At 38.8% G+C, this 22,716-nt stretch overlaps 1 protein-coding gene across 21 annotated transcripts in view; it reads right to left on the bottom strand.

The window, feature by feature from the left end:
* The window catches only part of PDE4D (phosphodiesterase 4D), a 1,602,952-nt gene that overhangs the window by 67,894 nt on the left and 1,512,342 nt on the right, over nt 1–22,716 (bottom strand). The window lies entirely within an intron of this gene.

Here is a 22,716-nt window from a genome sequence, read left to right as displayed (position 1 = left end):
GAGAAAATCAGACACATGACCAGCTGCTGCTTAAAAATGATTCAGCTTGGAAGCGCTACTGTAGTTCAGAGCAGGGATCAGGAGGTATACACTGTAGCTAATTGTTCAGGGTTCCAGGAAGAAAGTGAACCAGGAGAGAGGCAATTTCCATGCAGTCTGTGGTTTGAATGGCTATGGGAGGACAGAGTCAGCTGGCATTCTTTTCAGGTAGAAGAAATGTCTGGAGCCTGAATAAAGGTTCCATGTGTGGGCGAGAAATAACCTGGATGGAGTAGACTCCTTCAAGGGCACAGAAGGGAAAGTTGAATACTTAAGTGTGTGGCCTTGAACTAATGGATATTGAGGGAATTGGACAAGTGCACTGGTGGCCCAGGAGGAAGGGAGGAGGCAGATTAAGAATCCATTGCAGGAGTCCAGATGCACAGTCAGCGGTAAGCCAGGAGGTCTAGAGTCATCTTTTTTAGTGGTCTACTGTAATAGTCATGAGCAATAGAAAGAGCATGACATTAGGGGCAGAGACCTAGGTTCAAAGGTTGACTCTGAAACTTAGCAACCAGGTGGCAGAGCTGGGTGAATGAGTCAACTTTTCAATCTATCAGTTTTTTCATTTGTAAATAGAGCTAAAAATATATCCCAAAGAAGGCTGCATGCCCAGGACATGTTCCATATTTTATTTGAATTTTAAGGCTAACTTGAAGAATCATATATCCATATGCCTATTTCATTTTTGCTGTTTTCCTTTCAACTTAAATGTGTGATTTGTTGAAAAGATTATAAATATTTATCAAGTTTGTTACCTGGGACACATAACAGTTGATTTTAACAGTGATCCATTTCCTTCTCATCTCTTCTTCAAATACAATTATTGAAACAATTCTGTACATATTTTTGATATGTTAGCAGTTAGCACCTGCATCTATCTGAAAGTTAACACAATAAGCAACAGTATTTATTATACCTGCTATTTTAAACAGGGCTTCCAGGATGGCTCAGTGGGTAAAAGAATTTGCCTGCAGTGCACAACACCCAGGAGATGCGGGTTCGAGCCCTGAGTTGGGAAGATCCCCTGGAGGAGAGCATGGCAACCCAATCCAGTATTCTTTCCTGGAAAATCCAATGGACAAAAGAGCCTGATGGGCTACAACCCATAGGTTCAGACACAACTGAAGCAACTGAGCATGCACACATGCTACTTTAAACAATTTAAACTGCGGTTACTGTGAAAAGCTAGATGCATAAAGCACATCATTCATGTTTTACTTCATTCTTAAGATTAGCTTTTGAAAATATATAATATTTCAAGACAATTTGAACACTTCTTGCCATCCTCTAATCTGGTAAAACCTTATTTTATATTGAGTATTTAGCTTTGTGCATAAATTACACCTTCTTGATTAGAGAAAAATAGTTGAATAGCAATTTTCTTCTTACTGTCTGAAAACATAATGGCTGTATATATATAAATATTTTTATAAATCTCTAAGGCATATTTTGGAGAAGGCAATGGCACCCCACTCCAGTACTCTTGCCTGGAAAATCCCATGGAAGGAGGAGCCTGGTAGGCTGCAGTCCTTGGGGGTTGCTAAGAGTCGGACATGACTGAACGATTTCACTTTCTCTTTTCACTTTCATGCATTGGAGAATGAAATGGCAACCCACTCCAGTGTTCTTGCCTGGAGAATCTCAGGGACGGGGGAGCCTGGTGGGCTGCCGTCTATGGGGTCACACAGAGTCGGACACGACTGAAGTGACTTAGCATAGCATTGCAAGGCATATTTGCTAACTAGAATTGTTTATTTAATGTATGGACATTTTGCATTGAGATCATTAAGGGTTTAGATTTAAAAAAACGTTTGAGATCCATTAAAATCAATTGCTGTGGTGTGTCTTTCTGGTGACTTTATATTTTTAAACAGTATTATGTACCTTAACTCTTGAAGTATAACTTTTAAGTTTCCTGAATTTTGCCATTTAGCTAACACCACTATTCTCAGTGCATCTACCATTTCCCTGGCATTATTTATTTCATTTCATATAGTATTCTGTCACAAAAATAACCAATGGAGATGCTTCTAGATATTTAGTTTCACATTCTAATTAAAGTCTGTATATTTCGTTTTCATAATTTGTCCTGGTAATCGAACTACCATGGTTACCCACCCTGAACATGTCCTTTATTCATCATCAGCTTCAAGGCCCCAGCTAACCAAACCCTCCCTTTCTGGCATTCTCTGAGACCTTCCAACAAGCAAAGAATATAAGGAACTGCAACTCCTGTGGAGACTGTCATTTTTCTTCTGAAGGCCCAGACTCCACCCCTCAGAGTTTTGGGGGAAGATTAAATGAGATAAGGAAGTGGCTTTCAAACATTTTAACAGTGAACCGCAGTAAGAAACATATTTCATACTATTACCAATATACTTATTTAAAGTAGTAAGTAGAACGAATACTGTTGTTAATTGTGCTCATTTTTTGAAGACATTCGGGTGCTAACTCCTAATATAAAAATATATATACAGAAATGTTTTGATACCTGTGCAGTTTAAAAAAGGTAAGGAGAAAGGACACTGTCTGACACTGTTGATGGGAATGTAAATTGGTGCAGCCACTATGAAGAATTACATGGAGGTGCTTTAAAAAGTAAAAATAGAGCTACCATATGATCCAGTGGTCTTCCTCAGTGGCTCAGAGGATAAACAATCTGCCTGCAATGCAGGACACACAGGAGACATGGGTTCAATCCCTGGGTTGGGAAGATCCCCTGAAAGAGGAAATGGCAACCCACTTCAGTATTCTTGCCAGAGAAATCCTATGGACAGAGGAGCCTGGCAGGCTATAGTCCAAAGGGTCACAAAGAGTCAGACACGACTGAGTGACTAAGCATGCACATGATCCCCCAGCCCCACTCCTGGGCATACGCCCAGAAAAGATGCAAACTCTAATCTGAAATGATAAATACACCCGAACATTCACAGCAGCACTATTTGTAATAGCCAAGACATGGAAGGAACCTAAGTGTCCAGTGACACATGAATAGACAAAAGAAAATGTGAGATTATGTGTGTGTGTACGCACATTCATGTCTGACTTTTTTATGGCCTGCAAGGCTCCTCTGTCCATGGGATTTCATATATTTTGTATAATATAAGCTTAAATATAATAAAATGGCTTATATAAAATATACATATATAATTATATATGAACACAAAGAGAATACATATTTTATTATATAGTATATATATGTATAGATACATATAATATTACATGCTAAGTCACTTCAGTTGTGTATGACTCTTTGCGACCCTATGGACTATAGCCCACCAAGTTATTCTGTCCATGGGCATTCTCCAAGGAAGAATACTGGAGTAGGTTGCCATGCTCTCCTTCAGGGGATGGTCCCAATCCAGAGACTGAACCCCAGTCGCTTATGTCTCCTGCATTGGCAGGCAGGTTATTTCACTAGTGCCACCTGGGAAGGCCATATATACGCATAAAATACCACTCAGTCATAAAAAAGTAATGCAATAATGCCATGCGCAACAAGATGGATGGACCTGAGGATGATCAGACTAAATGAAGTCAGAGAAAGACAAATATCGTATGTTATCACTTATATGTGGAATCTAAACAAATGATACAAATGAACTTATTTACAAAACAGAAACAGACTTTCAGACATAGAAAACAAATTTACGGTTACCAAAGGAGAACGGTGGGGGCATATGTTAGGAGTTTGGGAATAATAGTACACATTACTGAAAAAAAAAGAAAAGGCAGGAGGAAGCGAATGCCTATTAAAAGCAATGCCTGTGTGTTATACACAATACTCACAGCAAAACTTGCTTATATTCTTTTAACAAAATGTGCATTTAAATTAAAGTGAAGAAAATGAGATACACACAATATAAAGAAAATCTATATTAACTGAAACATACAGAGAACACATATTTGATTTACTATATAAAGAGTTGAAGTAGAACTGACATGAAATAACATTTACCATGTAACATTCACTCTGATGTTTTCTATTCTATTTATTTTAAGAATATTGATCATGACCCACAAAATTGATTTTGCAATCTACCAATAAGTTTGAAAACACAGAAGTAAGGGATCATCTAGCTTAATAAATGTTAGTTTTGTCTCCCTCTTGTTCTCTTCTTCTCACTTTCTAATAAAAACTGTCCCTTTGGGGTTTCCCTGGTAGCTCAGTGGTAAACAATCCACCTGCCAATACAGGAGACACAGGTTCAATCCCTGGTATGGAAGGATCCCACATGCTACGGAGCAACTGAGCCCCTGCACCACATCTATTGAGCCTGTACTCTAGAGCCCAGGAAACAGAACTACTGAGCTCACGTGCCGCAGCTACTGAAGCCTGTGTGCCTAGAGCCCTGCCCCACAGCAAGAAAAGCCGCTACAATGAGAAGCCCTCACACTGCAAGTAGAGAGCAGCCCCTGGTTACCACAACTAAAGAAAAGCCCACACAGCAACGAAGACCCAGAACAGCCAAAAATTAATTAATACATTAAACAAAGAAAAACCTACTTTTCGACTGCAAGGGAGACATAAGTAGAATACGGGGTTCTCTAAAGTATGAGCTATCTAATATGCAGATATTTTGTAAGTCATTTCTCCATACACGTGTGAGTTTCATTAGGGCACTAGAGACTTACCAGGTGAACACATAATAAGCCTATGCAGCCAGACAGATCATATGAATGAATGAATGGCACGGTTGGGGGTACTGCAGGGGCAGTAGGGGTGGGACTTCAGAGGGCACATGTGGCATGGACCACCCACTGTTGCCAGATCTTCAGAGTTTTCAAAAGAATCCCCACAGTTGAAGTTTTTATATGCAAACTCTCTTTTTAAATTTTTGGCATTTGATTTTTAGACGTTAAGGATTTTAGGATGTCATAACCCTTAGTGGCCAGACTGCAATCTCTAATATCTGCAGTGTTTATTAGCACAAGTGACAGAAGTCTTCCTGAGAGTGGTATTTTAGCCAAGCCCATAAAGACATTATAATTTCAAGGCAGAGAAATTAAGTTGAATGTTTCTGGAATCCAGAATACTAATGTAGGGTCACAAAGACTATTTAATTTGGAGTCAAAAGACAGAGAATTCCTTTACCGGGTTCCAATGGTTACTCAGGGATGGTCTTGATCAAAAGGTAGCAGCTGTCCAGCAGGGACCAACTGGACCCCTATGAGATGTGCTGCGAGGAACTTAGCCTGACCAAAAATATCTGATTCCAATGACTTAACAGTTACTAATGACCCAAGCAAACAGGGAGCACTGTTTCCCAAAGAATGCCACACATCCTAACCCTTTCATTGGCAGATGAATAAGAAAAAGTAAATATTTCCATTTGGTCGTCATTTCCCTTTCCAGATCTTCAATGCTTTCAAAGACACTTCAAGAAAACCAAGCTCTTCCTTCAATTTCTAGGGGTCTTTTCCTTTTTCAGTCATTTCTACATAATCCCAAAGCACCTCTTCTGTAATTAGAATAATATCTCTCCTTATGCAAGACCGTATTCTGGATTTTAATGCTTATAGGTTTGCATCTAACCTTCAGTTTGACTCCTGGGATGCCATTTAAATCCATCTTAGTAGACCCATCTGTCTTCACCATCTCTTATGATTGACCCTGCCTACACCTCCTGCTTCCTGTCAGAAAGTCCTCCCCCCAAGTCTCACCTCTGCGTCCGTGGTCATATTTGCCCCTTGCTCATCCAGGACTTTCTTCCTTCTTTCCTCCTAGCTCTTCTATTTCTGCCTTTTACAGGCTACTTCGTTCATACAAAAGTTCTTCCAAAGGAAGCTCTGCATAGAGGCAGATGACAAGCTCTTCATAGGAAGAGCAGGAAGGTCTGCAGTGCAATGAGCCTGAGATCACTCAGGGTGGGGAGGACTCGGGAGAAGATCTGGGATGATGGGTTCTAGAGCTGGAGGGAATCCATATATACTTAGTCTGTATTGGTTTTACCAAGGGATGAGTCCTTTTCATGCACAAAGTTGGAAAACCAGACGTTGTTTTATTGATTTTATTGACACTGATTCATTCTTGTCTACTAAAACTTTGATTTGAGTCATTACTAACTAAAAATATGTTGAACATCTGCTAGGGGGCATCTCATATTCCAAGAGGTGCTCAGTGTACAGAGCTGATTCAGAAGAACTCTGACTTCAGGGGGCCCCTAGTCTAGAGGTACTGATCCAAAAATGAGCAATCACAGTGATTTCAAATGGTTGACATGTACACACTACTATATTTAAGATAGATAACCAACAAGGATCTACTATAGCACAGGTAACTTTGCTCAGTGTTCTGTAATAATCTAAATGGCAAAAGAATCTGAAAAGGAATAGATACATGTGTATCCATATTTGAATCACTTTGCTATACATCTGAAACACAACATTCTAAATCACCTATACGCCAATATTAAAAAAATTAAAAAAAAAAAGATCATGTGAGCTACAGTCTTCCTCCATCTGGTGGTTCACAATCAGTTTGCAATATGGGTGGGGATTTAAGGAACAGCAAGAGTGGGCCTGGTGGCTCAGATTGGGGGAAGAACCAGCTGGCGGAACTAGGCTTCAGACACGTAACAGTCTTTTCCTTCTCTAAGTGTCCAAATTCTCTTCAGTGAAAGCCTGTGAGTGAGAGAGAAAAGGAAGCAGAGAGCTATAGCCACTGGGGCAAAAAAGAAAGGCTGGGCACGGGTCTCTAAAAGTAAAGAAATTCAACTGGAAGCTGAGAACATCAAGCAGATCATGTTTATTTAAAAAGGACAATGAAAGAGGCAATTGTGGGAGGAGAAAAACGGGCTGGCTGATAAGTGGGTAAAGAAAACCCAGCCATTTGAGAACTTAATTAAATTTTGTAGCTTGAATTCCCCACTTGCTGCTCCTTCTGCCTGCCTCCTCCCCAGGAGTTGGCCCCTGTGGCACCAGGGTCCTGCTCTCTTTGTGGGGAATTCAAGTTTAGAAATGAATTCATCAGGGAAAGTAACCATTGGTAATGTAACTCTCCTTCAGGGTAAGACTGGCACTTGAACCCATTTGGTTGGCTCCTGGAGGAAGGTACTTGTTCTATAGGAATAAAGCCGCTATTCCAGCTCTGTCTGACCGCCCCTACTCCTTAATTCCTTTATTTTGAAATGAGACAGGGTGGGTCCCTGATCCTCTTAATCTCTGAGTGGACTATATGGTGGGTTACTCTGAACCACAGAGGGACAAAAAGTTTAAGAGAATAGCTTTTAGAGTAAGGCAGTCCTTACTGCCTGAGTTTTGCCACTGACTAGCCTGAGACCTCATACAAGTTAATTCACTTGTTTAAGCTTGTTCTCTACGATAATTTTAAAAATGCAGAGAGCAGTATATCATAGGGTGATGCTGAAAATTAATTGGATTATGTCTGTAAAAAATAAGTGCTCAGAAAAGCATGATGACAATGAATTTTATATGCAGACACATAGAGTGTGGGAGGATTTTCTGAATTATTTCCAGCTCCTTCCAGCATTTTACTCTTCTCTCAGATTCTATTACCCACTGACTGACTGAGAGGGTCTTCCCAGCCTTTACCGATGTGATTAGGAACAGTAATCCTGGAAATTACTCTCAAATTGTTTATCTAATTAAACAAGCAAACCTTTTTAACCCAGACATCCTGAATCTCTATAGCTTGTCTCTGCTCATTTGCTCTGAACTGCTCAGATGACAGGGAAGGGCTTTCCAGATGGAAACAAAATAAATTAACAGTCTGGAAAACAAAGACCTTTGAGTAAAAAGAGCGTCACTGAAACGACCCACTCACCTTGTTTATCCGCAATAGTGTCTAGCATGAGTCGGGGTCTGGAAAAATCTAGGTTGCTACCCAGCAGGAGTTTCCTCTAAAGACAGAGACCGGCAGATATCATATTTGATGCAGGAGAGCCAAATAAGAAGTTAACTCTTCAAGTAATTAAATCACCATACAATTTATTGCCATGATTTGTTTACTATGAGAACGAATTTCTCCAGGGTTGGGATCATATCAAATACTTTTTTCAATCTCTGATGCTAAATACTGCTTGTCCCATACTAGATATCCAATATATGTTTGTTGAACTGAAAAAGCCTAAGACACTCCTTTTATTACGGCTACCTTCCTGTAATGTTTCCAGAGTTTCTCACACCTCTAAGAATCAATAACTAGACTGTTAGAGGAATATTAACACAGTTCGGGGGCTTATAAACTTCATGCTCTGAGATATCACGTGATTAGAATAATTTCTGTGCCATGGAGAGAAATTGCTGGCAGAGTGAACCTTATCTTCATTTTCCTTTCCTAGTGTCCTACAGAATGCCTTATTTTCTGGGCTTCCATGGTGATTCAGATGGTAAAGAATCTGCCTACAATGGAGTCCAGGTTCAATACGTGGTTTGGGAAGATCCTCTGGAGAAGGGAATAGCAACCCACTCCAGTATTCTTGCCTGGAGAATTCCATGGACAGAGGAGCCTAGAGGGCTACAGTCCATGGGGTAGCAAAGAGTCAGACACGACAGCAACTAACACTTTCAAGCATTCTATTTTACTCGTCTGTTTGGATATTTATTGCCCCTTGTTCCATATGGGTAGGAGGTTCATATATTCTAACTGGCTTTGAATTTACCAGGTTTATGTCTGTTATCCCAGTATAAGTATGAGTAGCATTACATTTCACTCGCAAATGTGTCCTGGTGTGGTTGCTAAACCATATGAACACTATGTGAGAGCTCATCACACAGCATTTAGCTGCCCAGCTCTACCTCCCCTGGAAGTCTGGGTACCACACCGGCTTTCCTCTGCGGAAGCAACCCTCTCAAATCACCAAAGCATCCAGGAGCTTTGGACCCACTCCTAGAAGAACAGACAACCCCTGTTCAGAAAGACTCTTGGTCTAACAACAACAAAAAATCAATTCCCTAAATTTAAGTCTTTCTTTCAACTTGGACCTCTTACTAACACTAAGAAACAAAGAATCCCTAATTATTACATGCCCAAATGTACTGAAATCTAGAAGACACATCCATTTGAAAACTCTAATCTAGTAATTAAACTTCTCAGATTAAACTGCACCTTAATAATATAGCTCCTTTGGTCAAAATCAGTTAAAGCCCTCTAATGTGATTTGGAATAAATGGGCAGACAAAAATTAAAATGTTGGCTGATCAAGGTAATCAGAAAGCTCGCTTCATTCAGTCAATAACAATGGCACTTGAACTGATTCTTTTTACTACTGGGATGTAATTGTGTTTGGCTTTAATTTTTTGTAATGATGGAACAAATTAGATTACTTCATACTTTTAGGAACATTTGGCCACAGTGCTTCCATAAACCCCTCTGGAAATTAAGCCAGCTCTGTGATTGTTCATCCTCCCTGTTTAGTGACATCTCTGCCTCGTGTCAGCAAAATGGGAACCATTATCCACCTTAATCTAAGACACTGCAGGAGAGTTAACAGAAATTACCTCCTCCGCCCTTCTCCTTTCAGACCTCCCTATTTGTAACTCTCAAATTGTGGCATGCCTGCTGGGACACAATCTTGTTAGAACAAGCGGAACAATCCTTGTGTGGGGCTTTAGGACTTTACCTTAAGTTCAGAATGTACCTGTGATTCAAATTGAGATGAGGCTATGAGCTGGTAAGAACATGAAGAGTCTCAAACACTTTTTTTTTTAATTTAATTTTATTTAACTTTACAATATTACATTGGTTTTGCCATATATCAAAATGAATCTGCCACAGGTATACATGTGTTCCCCATCCTCAAACACTTTTAAGAGCCCTAACTACTTTTGTTCTGTGCTACTAGCTTCTCTTTCCCCCAATTTTATGTGAACATGTCAGTGTTGAGGTAGGGAAACTATTTTTACACACCATTAAAATCAGTCATGAGGCTAGCACATGTAATCTTTAGGCCCTTACCTAGGGTAAGTAAAATATTCTAGCAGAGCCTAACGCACCTTTCCTGAAAACTGCAGCTACTAAGCTCACACTTGTATAAGATCACACTATTGAAACAGATGATGTTGCAAATATACTGTTGCCCACTGATATGAAATATTTAAAAATATGCAAGGTTATTAAAAAGCAACATTGTGACAGAGACTGCTGAATGATCCCTAATGTTGGTGTCTTTCTTCATCAGTTTTGTATTAGAATGCCAATTTTCTTTTAAGTTATACTTTAAATGAAGTATAGCAAACACACCGAACAGAAGTCAGTACTATACAACTTGATGAACTGTTGTGAAGACAACACAAACCAGGACAAAAATGCACTTTTCAGCATCTGAATCCCTCTATCCGTTTCCCTTCTCATACAACAATCTACAAAGTTACCACTCACCTAATAAAATCCCAGTTTTTACCTAAGCAAAGGAATGATCAAAACAGAAAATGCCAGATTCCTATGTAACCAGGTGTCACCACATGACTGAGTCCTAGTGAACGGGCTGGAAGTAGAAGTGTTACATGGAAGTTTCAAGAACTTACATTAAAAGACACCTTTCCTGTATCTTTTATTTGTCCTCCATTCTCTTCTCTTTTCTACTCGCTAGAACATGAAATTGAGGAATGGAGCTGGGCGTTGCCATATCTGGTCATGAGTTGAACTGACACAGTGAGGTGACATCTAACAGCAACACAATGGAAAGAACACGTGTCCTTGAAGGTTTTATAGAAGTGCTGCCCCAGGAGCTCTGGACTATCTACCTTCTTATTTTAACACAATGCAAAAATAAACATCTCTCTTGTTCAAACCATCTCTATTTTAAATTTCTATATTCACAGACAAGTATAATCCCAACTAATACACCAGTAATGAAACTCCTGCTCACCTATGATCTAGGACCATGGCTTAGTCTTGTCAACAAGAATTGTGTTGACACAGGCCAGACTGAAATTTAGATATCAAATGGCTGGCTTCCAGTTTACTGTAATTCAAAGATACTGTGCAGTGATGGATGATGAGTTAAGAGCTTGCTCTGGAACTATCTGAAAATAATTTTGAGAAAATATGCCAAACAAAACTGTGAAAGAACCACCCTGGAGCTTCCCTTAGGACTTAGATATTTGTCTTTGCAGCCTGATTTGGAAGTCTTTGCAGCCTGATTTGGAAGTCATTCCAGCCTGGAAGCTGATGGAGGCCTGAGAGTGATGAACCAAAACATGGCTTCCCACCACGAAGAACGCTGTCCTCATTTTGAGAAGGTTCCCCCTGCCCCACTCACTTATCCACTTGAACACATGGACGTTTACATATTTTTCTGACTCAATAGTCTCTGAACACACTGCTCTTGTTAAACCATTACAAGCTGTAGGATCTTTTCAAAATGATTTCTTTCCATGATTTGTCATTCAAAGCCAATGCTCTTTCCTCCTGCAAATCCAGCAGCTTTAAAACTAAATTCTTGTGGATCCAAGTCATGTCTGAAAGGTTTATAGAATGACATACTGTGGTCATATGGTCAGAGCACAAATACTTCTTAATGCACAATATTTTAAAGCAAAAGAGTTAATGTGTAAACTCTGTGAAGTTATGGACCATGGCTGTCTTATTCACTACCAAAGCCCCAGCTCCTGGAACATTCCCTTTCAATGTACATCTGTTGGATGACTAAACCAACAGTCTGCACAGGGTAGTACACTTGTTTGTACATACATGAGGCCCACCTCTGTGTATACGTTGTCACTGGATGTGCGAATGGCCTCCTGGATGATTTTGCCATTATAATGTTATCAAGGGACCCGTTTTTCATAATTTGCTGCAGCATCACAACTTCCTCCTACACAAAATCCTGCCGCCCATTCTAAACCCCTGAAGCACTGCTCTTCTCATCTGGATCCCCCAATACATAGGCATATTGTTGGGAACACTGAGGTGGAGAAGGATATGCCTGCCAAAGACCCTTTGGGAAAAAAAATTGCAACTGCCAGATATGTGTTATCAAAATGAGCTATATAGGTTATTAAACATAAATCTCAGTTCTATTTATTCACAATAGGGTAAACCTGCATTTTAAAAATTAAGATCAGAGATTAAAAACAGCTGTAAGAACCATTTTGGGAGGTATCCACCACTACTCATCTCAGTGAAAGGATAGCTGGGGTGTAGTGTAAGACCCCTGATCTCTCCCGAACCCATGCCGCATCACCAATGCCCTCTCCACTTCTCCACTGTTTACTGTCAGGGAGCAGGGTAATGGCACTGACAAAGTAGAAACTACTACAATCTTTCAAAACCTCGGGTTACCTGATCACAAGAGGAAAAAACAGAACCAAAAGTACAGAAAGACAAAATGTTCTGTCTGTCTTAACGAATGCTAGCTAACTAAGCTGAATCTCTAAATAGGTAAGGTTTCTTACTAAAGGAAACCTCTATTAGTATTAACCCACCTATTTTTCCTAAAACCAACAGAGTCATTTTATACATACTAAAATACCATGTTTGTTGGTAAAATTTAAAACATGAGTGACTTGACTGTTTTTAGATAGTTGAGTTATTCATTCTACCCATTTCAGTATCTGGGTTAAAAATTGAGGTAAAAGGTATAAAGACAAGCCACGCTGAAACAGTCAAAGGCAATCAGGTGTTTGAGACTAATTGTAGTTGTAGAGAAAAGACTCCTTGCTCTTGAGAGGTAAAGATTGGGGAACTGGGGTATGGAGGGTCATGATGGGTGCAGCTTTCTCTCAAAGGGTTCAGAGAATACAAGTAATGTCTGTGTTTGTGTGTGTGTGTGTGTGGTGTGTATACACAAAGAGAAACATAGTGATACAGCACATGAGGCAGAATGTTGACAATGGATCAACTTGGGTGAGGGATACCCTGTACCCTTCATGAAACTTTCTATTACATATGATATGATTTGAAATAAAACATTTTTTAACAGCAATCAGAACAGTGACAATAAATAAATAATTTCATGTTTGAACATCCTCCTCCTCCCTCCACAAACAGGCATTTCATATTGTACATTTTTGCCTATATATGAGTGTTAGCCCAGTACATGAGTGGGAAAATCAGTCTTGCAATCCATCCATGCATTCAAGCACTAAGTGATTCCAAGAAACTTTTTAGACAATGACCTGATTTTTAAGACAACATTTTCAAAGGTATAATGTCATGACCTTCCTCGACAAAATGAGCCCACCCTTTTGTCCTTTCAGATTTCGTTGACGCTGGCCAATGCGATACGACTACCGGAAAACTAGAGCCTTGAAAAAGACAGCTGAGGCATATTGCCCAAACCACAGGCCATGGAAAACCTCGCCAAAAGTGACTACTTTGGACTGTTGATTTCAAAACTGCTGATGAATACAATGAACTGTGAAAGATGTATGATTTGTTTTGAACGTCTTCACTATGATTGATGGCCCAGATTTGGCAAGTTAGTTCACTCCCAGTGGAGATGAAAGTTTCACTGCCTTGCTTCTTTCAACATTCCTGTTGAGACAGGTTCCACTCTGATTGGCCAATGTACTAAGAAATCACTTGAAATTTGCAACATAATGAATGTATTAGTTACACTATGGATCAATGCTATACATAATATTCCTGAGTCAACATGAGCTCTTAATTAAATTTCCTTATTATCATGCCTCTGGAAATTTTCCTTCACATTACTAAACCTGAAGACATGCATTTAAGTGTCAACTGATAACTATATTAGTAATTTTCTGAGCTGGGCCAGAGCCAGGGCCAAGGTGAGGTTAGGAAGTAATCTATTATAAATAGCAGGTCATAAAAACTGACACATGTGATATCAAACTACCTATAAACTAATTCAAAACATTTTTGCCTCAAGTTATTCTGTCACCCAGAGTATCTGCCCTGGAGCAAGCCAATTTCAGTTACTGCCTTAAAAATATAAAAGAGAGATAAAAATTGAGATAATCAGTTTATTTGGCAGAAGCAGAGGTATGGAGAATGACAAATAAGTTAAAAACAAGTGACAACTGGACAGTCTTAGTCCTCTAGAATGAAAATGGAAGTATTTTAAATTGACAGATACATACCACTTAGAAATACAAAAGAGACAGAGAGGGAATAAAAACCTGATTCCAAGGTAACTCCAAAGAAGAGGCCATTTAAATAAAAAATTTGGATGGTGGGCAAAATTCAAGCATTTGGCTGTTTGGTTGTTGTTGCTGTTAATAAAGAAACATTAGAAAATATATGTTTTCTCTTATTAACTACAAGGTCACAAGAGGCAAGAGAAGGGAGAAAGAGAGAATGACTGACAAAGAGACAAAGTCTGGAAAGAAATAAAAATTCAGCTTTAAGATTCCTGCTATATTTCATGCCCTTTTCAAAATATCACATTTTTCTAAAATACATTAAAAAAAATTTTTTTTTTCCAATCAATTGGCCAAGATGACATGCATCCTTGGTACTCTTTTGGGTGAGTTCCTTAAGCAAGTCCTCACCAAGCTCTCATTGGTCCATTTTGGGCTACGTAGGCTACACCACTTCCTAAAATAAACCACACAGCCTTGATGCTGCTCCTGCTAAAGAGGAGTCTACTGTCAGGTCCTAAAGGCTACCCATGACCCAGTGTTTTATCACAATGAACCAAAGGGAATAAAATACCCAGAGCAGGCCATGAATCTACTGGCTGTGATTTTTCAACACTCTATCACTTTTCATGCATTGGAGAAGGAAATGGCAACCCACTCCAGTGTTCTTGCCTGGAGAATCCCAGGGACGGAGGAGCCTGGTGGGCTGCCGTCTATGGGGTCACACAGAGTCGGACACGACTGAAGTGACTTAGCATAGCATAGCATAGTATATACAACATGGTGATTTGTTAATTTAGATTTAGGTCTCTTTTTAACTAGAATTTCGTTACGGCACTCTAAAATGTCAAAAAAAAAAAATCTGTTTTTACCAGTTTACCAAATTATTTTTACAAAAATGTATCTAATCAGCAAGCCATGAATTAATATATCCATTAGTGATAATCTCTTCTCCAAGCATAATTTTCTTTTTAGGTGCTAGCTTTTTTTCTATTCTTCCAACAAACAGCCTGACTTCCAAGAGTAAGGAGTATTTCAGCTGTAGACATGTCCACAGGGTCTCCAACTTTCCTTAACAATAAATAAATGATAAGGTTTTATTAAAGAAAAGAAAGAAGATTCTATGCTTGCCTTACACACTGACTTCCAGTCTATCCACACCTAATTTCCATATTTTAGAGATTTCACTGCTTGCTACACATAGGGCTCCTTTTATTTCCTGATCACAAAAGATAAATGTGCTCTACTTGTTACATCTATAATGAAAATACAATATCTCATACCTATCTTTTCAGAATAAACACCTTAAATCTGAAGTTTCCTGAGGAAATACGATCAGGAAATAATTGTCAAGAGACTATACACTAATAAAATATTCTGTTGAAGAATACCAAGTACACTGAAAGCCTAGACATCCTGTTCCTTCTTTGACTCATACTGTTTTAATCATATGATACCACGTGTACTTGTATTGGGAAGCTATTAAGACATTTCAACATTATATTGTCCTCAGGATATATGATTTGGGACTCTTATTAGAAAGTACATTTTATACCAATTTTTTGTCCCTTAATAACTAGATCTCCTTTGATAGGATCTGAGGATTAATATTCCTATTTCACAAAGACTACAAGAGGCCCAACTAGATGGACTTTCCAAGGTAGTCCCCGTCAAAGTACTTTTAACTCGAGCAAAAATGTCCCAATTCTTCCTGTGTGCTTTTCAGATTCAAAGAAATTTACTTTCTTCACTCTCCTAATGGGAAACCAGCCTCAATGATTCACTCCACAAACATTTATTTAACATGTAATATATACTAAACACTAGGTAAGATGCTGGTTATAAAAATGAACAGGGCAAATTCTTGCCCTTCAGAAATTCAGTCTGTAGAAGGAAGGAAAGTTAATATAGACAGTCCTAGTGGATCTCTGATGAGAACTCCAAGAGCATATTCAGAACACACAGGCGTCTAACTTGTTCTTGGTGGTGGGGGCGGTGTGGCTCGGCTTCCTACAGGAGCAGATTCTTGATACATCAAAAATTTGGTGCAGGGAATAGGAGGAAGGGTGGAGTGGGGTTAGGAGTGGGTAGGTGAGGAGATGTGCATGCTAAATGGCTTCTGTCGTGTCCGACTCTGTGCGACCCTTTGGACTGCAGCCAGCCAGGCTCCCTGTTCGTGGGATTCTCCAGGCAAGAACACTGGAGTGGGTTGCCATGCTCTTCTCCAGAGGGGATCTTCCTGATCTAAAGATAAAACCCATGTCTCCTGCATTTCCTACACTGCAGGCAGATTCCTTAGTGCTGAGCTGGCCACCAGGGAAGCCCAGGTGTGGAGGAGTCCCAGACAAAGAATAACACAGACAAAGATGCGAAGTCATGGGGACAGTGCATTTGTTAAAGGAGGCAGTACATGGGTGGGGAAACATTTTGAGTTGAAGCAGGAGGAGGACCATGAGAAAGGAATGACCAGTAAAGGAAATTAGTCATGTCCCCAAGTGATGGGGAAGCTTATTTTTAAGATACAGATCCTTCTTTTTCTTTTTCATTCCATGGAGAAAAGAAGAGAAAATGTGCCTTTATGGATAGTGAATCATAAAGAAGAAAACAGCCATAAGATTCTGGAGGAAAAGATACATGATCAACATCCTGTCTCAATCAAAATACTTTTTTTTTAATGCAGTAAGATATCACACACCTTACCACATTTCTAGTCTGTATATTGGTGTTGAAATATTGATTCCATTTCTGATATAGTTTCTGGAGTCTAAATGTTACGGCGGGGATGAATAAACCCAACAGATTGGAATCATATGGGTTTGCCATATGACACATTTCTTTTTCACCCAAGATTAGAGGAAAAACTAATTTCACTTAACTTCCTGACTTATTTGGATTAGAATTAAAGTCAGTGCCATTAGCTTTTGCCTATTCTTTTGTATTTAAAATCTGATGTGGGATTGTGTTGTCACGGAATAAATAATTTAATACATTTTGCTATCTCTTATTTCTTATGGGTTTTTTCTTAAAAGCAGGACATGGACTTCCTTAAAAGCACAAGAGCTTTAGACTTTAAAAGTGTTTAAAGTCATGAAATAAACATATATTTCTTAGTTGACTCTAAGTACATTGTAAGTTAGTACTCAGAGGCTAAGTACCTTGTAATCAGTGCAATCTTTTATATTACTCGTTGTGGTCAGTTTTTAATAGCTGAAAAATTTATGAAAACTTCATAAGATCCCTAAAATAAAGTTCTATTGTAGACCCTATAGTGACAAAACATGAACCGCATTGGCTTGAGGTCTGGAGCTTAAAACTGTCTACTTGAGCTCTAGATTAAAAATAGTTTAATTCTGTAATAACGTACCAGGGAAAATAATCTGAAAAAGAATAGCTATGTGAATATGGATAACTAAACCACTTTGCTGTACACCTGAAACTAATACAACATTGTAAACAACTGTATTCCAATATAAAATAATTTTTTAAAAGAAATATCCAAATGTCTTTATATGTCTTGCAATAAAAAATAAAGCATATTAGATTTGTCCTACTTTAAAAAAAAAAAAAAAAGTCTTTTTGTATTAAACACAAAACCCAACATCTCTGTGGCTAAGTATTCTGTAGTCTCGGTCTCTTTGTTTATAAGAAAGCAAAACTTGCCCCTAACTCACATGGCCAGTATGCTGAGATTCTATTTGGGTACAGATTTCATCTGAATTAACATGATGGTTGATGTTGATGGTTTGTTTCAGATTACTTTAAGAAATCACTGTCCATTCAGACAATGGGGATAATGAAAGCTTAAAAAGTATTATTTTGTTATAAGCTGGATCTCGTCCTTCTGCCTCATTCATCTGTTCATTCAGTTGTTAATTCATTTATTTACCTCAAAATATATACTGCACGATTTCTGTGGCAGACACTGTGACAGGTGTTGGATTCAATAATGAATAAAACATATCTGGTTTAAACATCTTGCCCTGTAGACTGTAGAGTCAAACAAGGAATGTTGACAATAAATAAAAAATTTAAATCTGATTAATGTTATATATAAAAACGCCACCCTCCCAAAACAATTTCTTTTCCATGAAGGAATAAAGACTCAGTTCAGTGAGGGAGGTAAGCATGTTAACAAATACAAAACAAAATAATTAGTAAGTGATGCAGATTTCAAAAAGAAAGGGCTTTCAGCTTTGGATTTCAAATCTAGGTACGGTCTGTGCTCTGTATCCACAGGTTTCATATTCCTGGATTCAATCAACTATTGCCCCCAAAATGTCCAGAAAGTTCCCAAAAGCAAATTTTTCATTTTCTTTACATGACAACTATTTACACGGTATTCAGATTGCATTAGTTATTATAAGCTAGAGATAATGTAAAGTGTAGGGAGGATGTTAGGTCACATGCAAATACTATACTGTTTTATATAAGGGACTTGAACATCCACACATCTTGCTATCTGAGGGGTGTCCTGGTACATGTAACCTGCAGACACTGAGGAACAATGATCTATGCTCTTGAGTCACTACTCAAGTCTTCTCAGCCTCAGTTTCCTTCTCTGTAAAGTGAGGCTAAAACTACTACCTCACTTATCCAATAAGAATCGACTCTAGGACCAGGTGCTTTTTAAACTGTAGTTAATATAATTGCTGTTTTCTGGAGTCATGGAAGCTTTCACACTGGATGGAACATTTCAACTTGGTTTGGAAGAGTGAGTAAAGTTTATCAGGCAGAAAAAGTGTCTTAGGGTGTTCTAGAGGGAAGGAACAAAGTGTACATTCAAGTGACTGGAATTAAAATGGTTTCTTGGAGAAATGGACGGATGATCAGTGCAGTGGGAACATAATGTTATCTAAATAACCCACCTTTCTATCTCTTCTTTCAATTGATAAACAAAGGAAAACATTCTAAGAACCAACTTAAATCCTTCTTTCTCCTTACCCCTTCTCCATTCCCCAAATCACTGAAACACAGACCTCTTTCAAAGTAACCCAGTGTTAAGAAACTTGGTACAACAAGATTAGCGGATTTTAAAGCAATGGACAAAGCAGAGAAAGAAGAGCTAAGCGCAAACACACTCCATGTGAGAGTCTGCATGCTCGGCAGTTCCAGAATATGCAATTCAAGGATGGTAAATTGGTCCAGGAACATTATAGCGGTGCTCCTACCATCATCCTAATCACTATTTTCTACTTTAATAAAAACCCATCCCTTATCCGCTTACTCCTTGGAAGGAAAGTTATGACCAACCTACACAGCATATCAAAGAGCAGAGACATTACTTTGTCCACAAAGTCCGTCTAGTCAAGGCTATGGTTTTTCCAGTGGTCATGTATGGATGTGAGAGTTGGACTGTGAAAAAAGCTGAGTGCCAAAGAATTGATGATTTTGAACTGTGGTGTTGGAGAAGATTCTTGAGAGTCCCTTGGACTGCAAGGAGATCCGACCAGTCCATTCTAAAGGAGATCGGTCCTGGGTGTTCATTGGAAGGACTGATGTTGAAGCTGAAACTCCAATACTTTGGCCACCTGATGTGAAGAGCTGACTCGTTTGAAAAGACCCTGATGCTGGGAGGGATTGGGGGCAGGAGAAGGGGACAACAGAAGATGAGATGGTTGGATGGCATCACCGACTCAATGGACATGGCTTTGGGTAGACTCCAGGCATTGGTGATGGACAGGGAGGCCTGGTGTGCTGCAGGGGGTCGCAAAGAGTCGGACACGACTGAGTGACTGAACTGAACTGAACATCCCTTATCACCCATATTATTTGTAGATTCAATGAAGAGGAAGTTCATTTTTTATCCAACAGGGAAACCCTCTCCTTCCCTGAGAGATTCCTGGGCAACTGTGAAAACAGCAGTCACTGCAACAGGGCACACTTGCACCAGCCTCCGGCCCGTGGTCCTCAATGACTCACACTTCCAGATGGCCCTGTCAGCCTTCATCCAGATTCCACTCTTGGTGCTATTAACCCGAAGATCTGGCATTGTCTCAATAAATAATTATCTCTGCTATGAAGACTGGGGCTTTTAACCTGCTGAGAATAAACGTCCAGTATTGTGCTGGGGTGAGTGAGGGGTGGTTACACTGCTCCATAGACCGTATGATGAGCATGCCCAGCTGCCTCTTCCACAGTTTCCGACTTTATCCCCACTTTCTTAGGCTCTGAATATGGCTGATTTTTTAGTATTTTTGTTGTTTGGCACTATTAGTGGGACTGCTTTTTCCGCCTTCCCCAGTGCCAGCACAGGGGTCAGCTTTAACTGCTAACCACTTGACCATTTGTTTTTCCCACTTAAAAATTTTGTTGGTGTTACTTCTTTCGCACTTTCTGTGTCACTGTGGTTTATGCTTTGAAAAAACCCTTTTACAGTTTTCAGAAGGTAAAGGTATTAAATGAACATGTTATTTGCTTTATCTTTACCCAGACATTCCAATTTTTTGTTGTTTTTTTTTTTTAAATATTCTAACTTGTCATTTATATATTTTCTTTTGTGAATTGTCTGAATGCGTCTCTGATGATTTAGCATTGAAGCTTTGGTGTTTTCCTTACTTATTTGTGTAAGCTCTTTGATACTGCATTAATCCTTGACCTCTAACATCCTTAGCTCAACTGGTCTCAAAGACCATTGAATTATCTGTGTTTCCTGTGGTTTATAATGTACACAGGTCATGCATTGCTTAGCTAGAACAGATGTAATGAAGCTTACCATGAATATTTTACCAAAATACATGTACATAAAATCATGTAAATAATAATATTTTGTCCCTAGGCTTTACACTTATAACAGTCAGATATTGACCTTTAACTGTATTAATTCAATACAATTTCATTGAATTTCATTGGGATGAATGAAGCACCATATCTTGGAGACTACAGATATCAAGAGTCGGAGTCCCTTCCTCACAGAATTTTTAGAAGACAAATCAATAGGTAATTATTTATTTATATATATATATATATATATATATATATATATATATATATATGGGCTCCCCTGACGTCTCAGTGGTAAATAATCCACCTGCCAATGTAGGTGATGCGGGTTCAATCCCTGGCCCCGGAAGATTCCACATTCCGCAGAGCAAGTAAGCCCATTCTGCCCCAACCATTGAGCCTACGCTCTGGAACCTGGGAACCGAAGCTACTGAGCCTGCATGCCCTAGAACCTGTGCTCCACAAGGGAAGTCATAGCAATGAAAGCCGGTGTGCTGCAACTACAGAATAATCCCCACTCACAGCAACTACAGAAAAGCCTGCACAGTAATGAAGACCCACCACAGTCAAAACAAAACAAAAACAAAACCCCTCTCAAATCAATCAATCAATAAAAAAAAAAAAAAAAGCAAAGAAGACAGATCTATATCAAAAACACAAAGCTGAGGACAGCTCCCTTGACCTGAGTTGGGGGAAACTGGGAAAGGCTTTGGTTCTAAAGAGGTGACTTGAAAAAGGAGTGGTGGTTTTGCCAGGCTGCAAAGGTGACGAAAGGCTTCCCAGGCTGAAATAAGAAAATGTGCAAAACGTCGCAGATGTAAAACAATGTGTATTTAGGGAATGGTGAGACGTCTCTGGGGGTTGCTGAAGGTATAGAATATAAAAAGCTGATACTAGACAGGATTTTGGAAAGAATGTCGAGTCTAACCCCCTTAATTTTACAGACTGGAAATCCTTCCTAGAGAAATTACAAGTTGCCAAGACTGTACTCTTCACGACAGAACCAGGACTAGGACATAATGTTCTGATTTCTTTTAGAGCATTTTGTATTATATCACACAGTTCCTTACTTCTCATTGTAGATACAGATTATTTTCCTGAGAGCAAGGAAAAAATAACCGATCAGGAGATCTAGGAGGTACAATCAGGATTCAACTCTGATCTATTACCAGTGGGTGTTTAGAAGTGCTTTGTGGAGAAGGATTCTGAGGTCTACAGAAAAAGGGCAATTTCTTAATTATGTATTCCTATGATGGGTACAGGATGAGAGAAATGCCACATAATTATTTTCCACGTACAGGAACAATGTAATGGGGAAAAAGGAATGGAAACTAAGAAAGAAAAGAATACACCACTTATAATTTATAACCTCATTTGGCTTAGTTTATTTTGTCAAATTTATTATTTTGAAAAAGTTAAATTTGCGGTTAGATTATCTGAAACCTCTCCCTTTTGCACTCATTTCTTATTTTAGTCTGCTCTTTTGGACAGTGGATAGACTTATTATTCATTATGAGATTATACAAAACTATGTTTTGGTCACCTTGATTCCCTTCCAATAGAAAGCTTGCTGTGTTTTTTTTTTTAACTTTCAAATTGTGGGTATGCACATTTGTTGCAAAGAAAACTCATTCTGTCAGATTTTGTTTATCTTCTCACTTAAGTAAGTAGGTATGTATTAGTATACTGCATTTCTTATAAATTAAAAAAAACTGATTTTCTTTAAACATTGGCTTCTTTGAAATCAAGTACAAAGAAAAAAACATTTTCTGTAATGTAGACTTATTTCAAAATCTATTATTACTTCTTACAAATACAGAGCATACCAAAAATTCTTATCAGTTTTCTTAAAATGAACATTAGGTAGACATAAAAGTTATCTTTTAGAACATTATTTTTTCTAAACATTTCTCACAACCTATCTATTTCTATCCATATTTT

This window comes from Bos indicus, chromosome 20 (assembly GCF_029378745.1).
Source record: "Bos indicus isolate NIAB-ARS_2022 breed Sahiwal x Tharparkar chromosome 20, NIAB-ARS_B.indTharparkar_mat_pri_1.0, whole genome shotgun sequence".
Classification (NCBI taxonomy): Eukaryota; Metazoa; Chordata; class Mammalia; order Artiodactyla; family Bovidae; genus Bos; species Bos indicus.
This window is presented reverse-complemented; position numbering and strand designations above follow the sequence as displayed.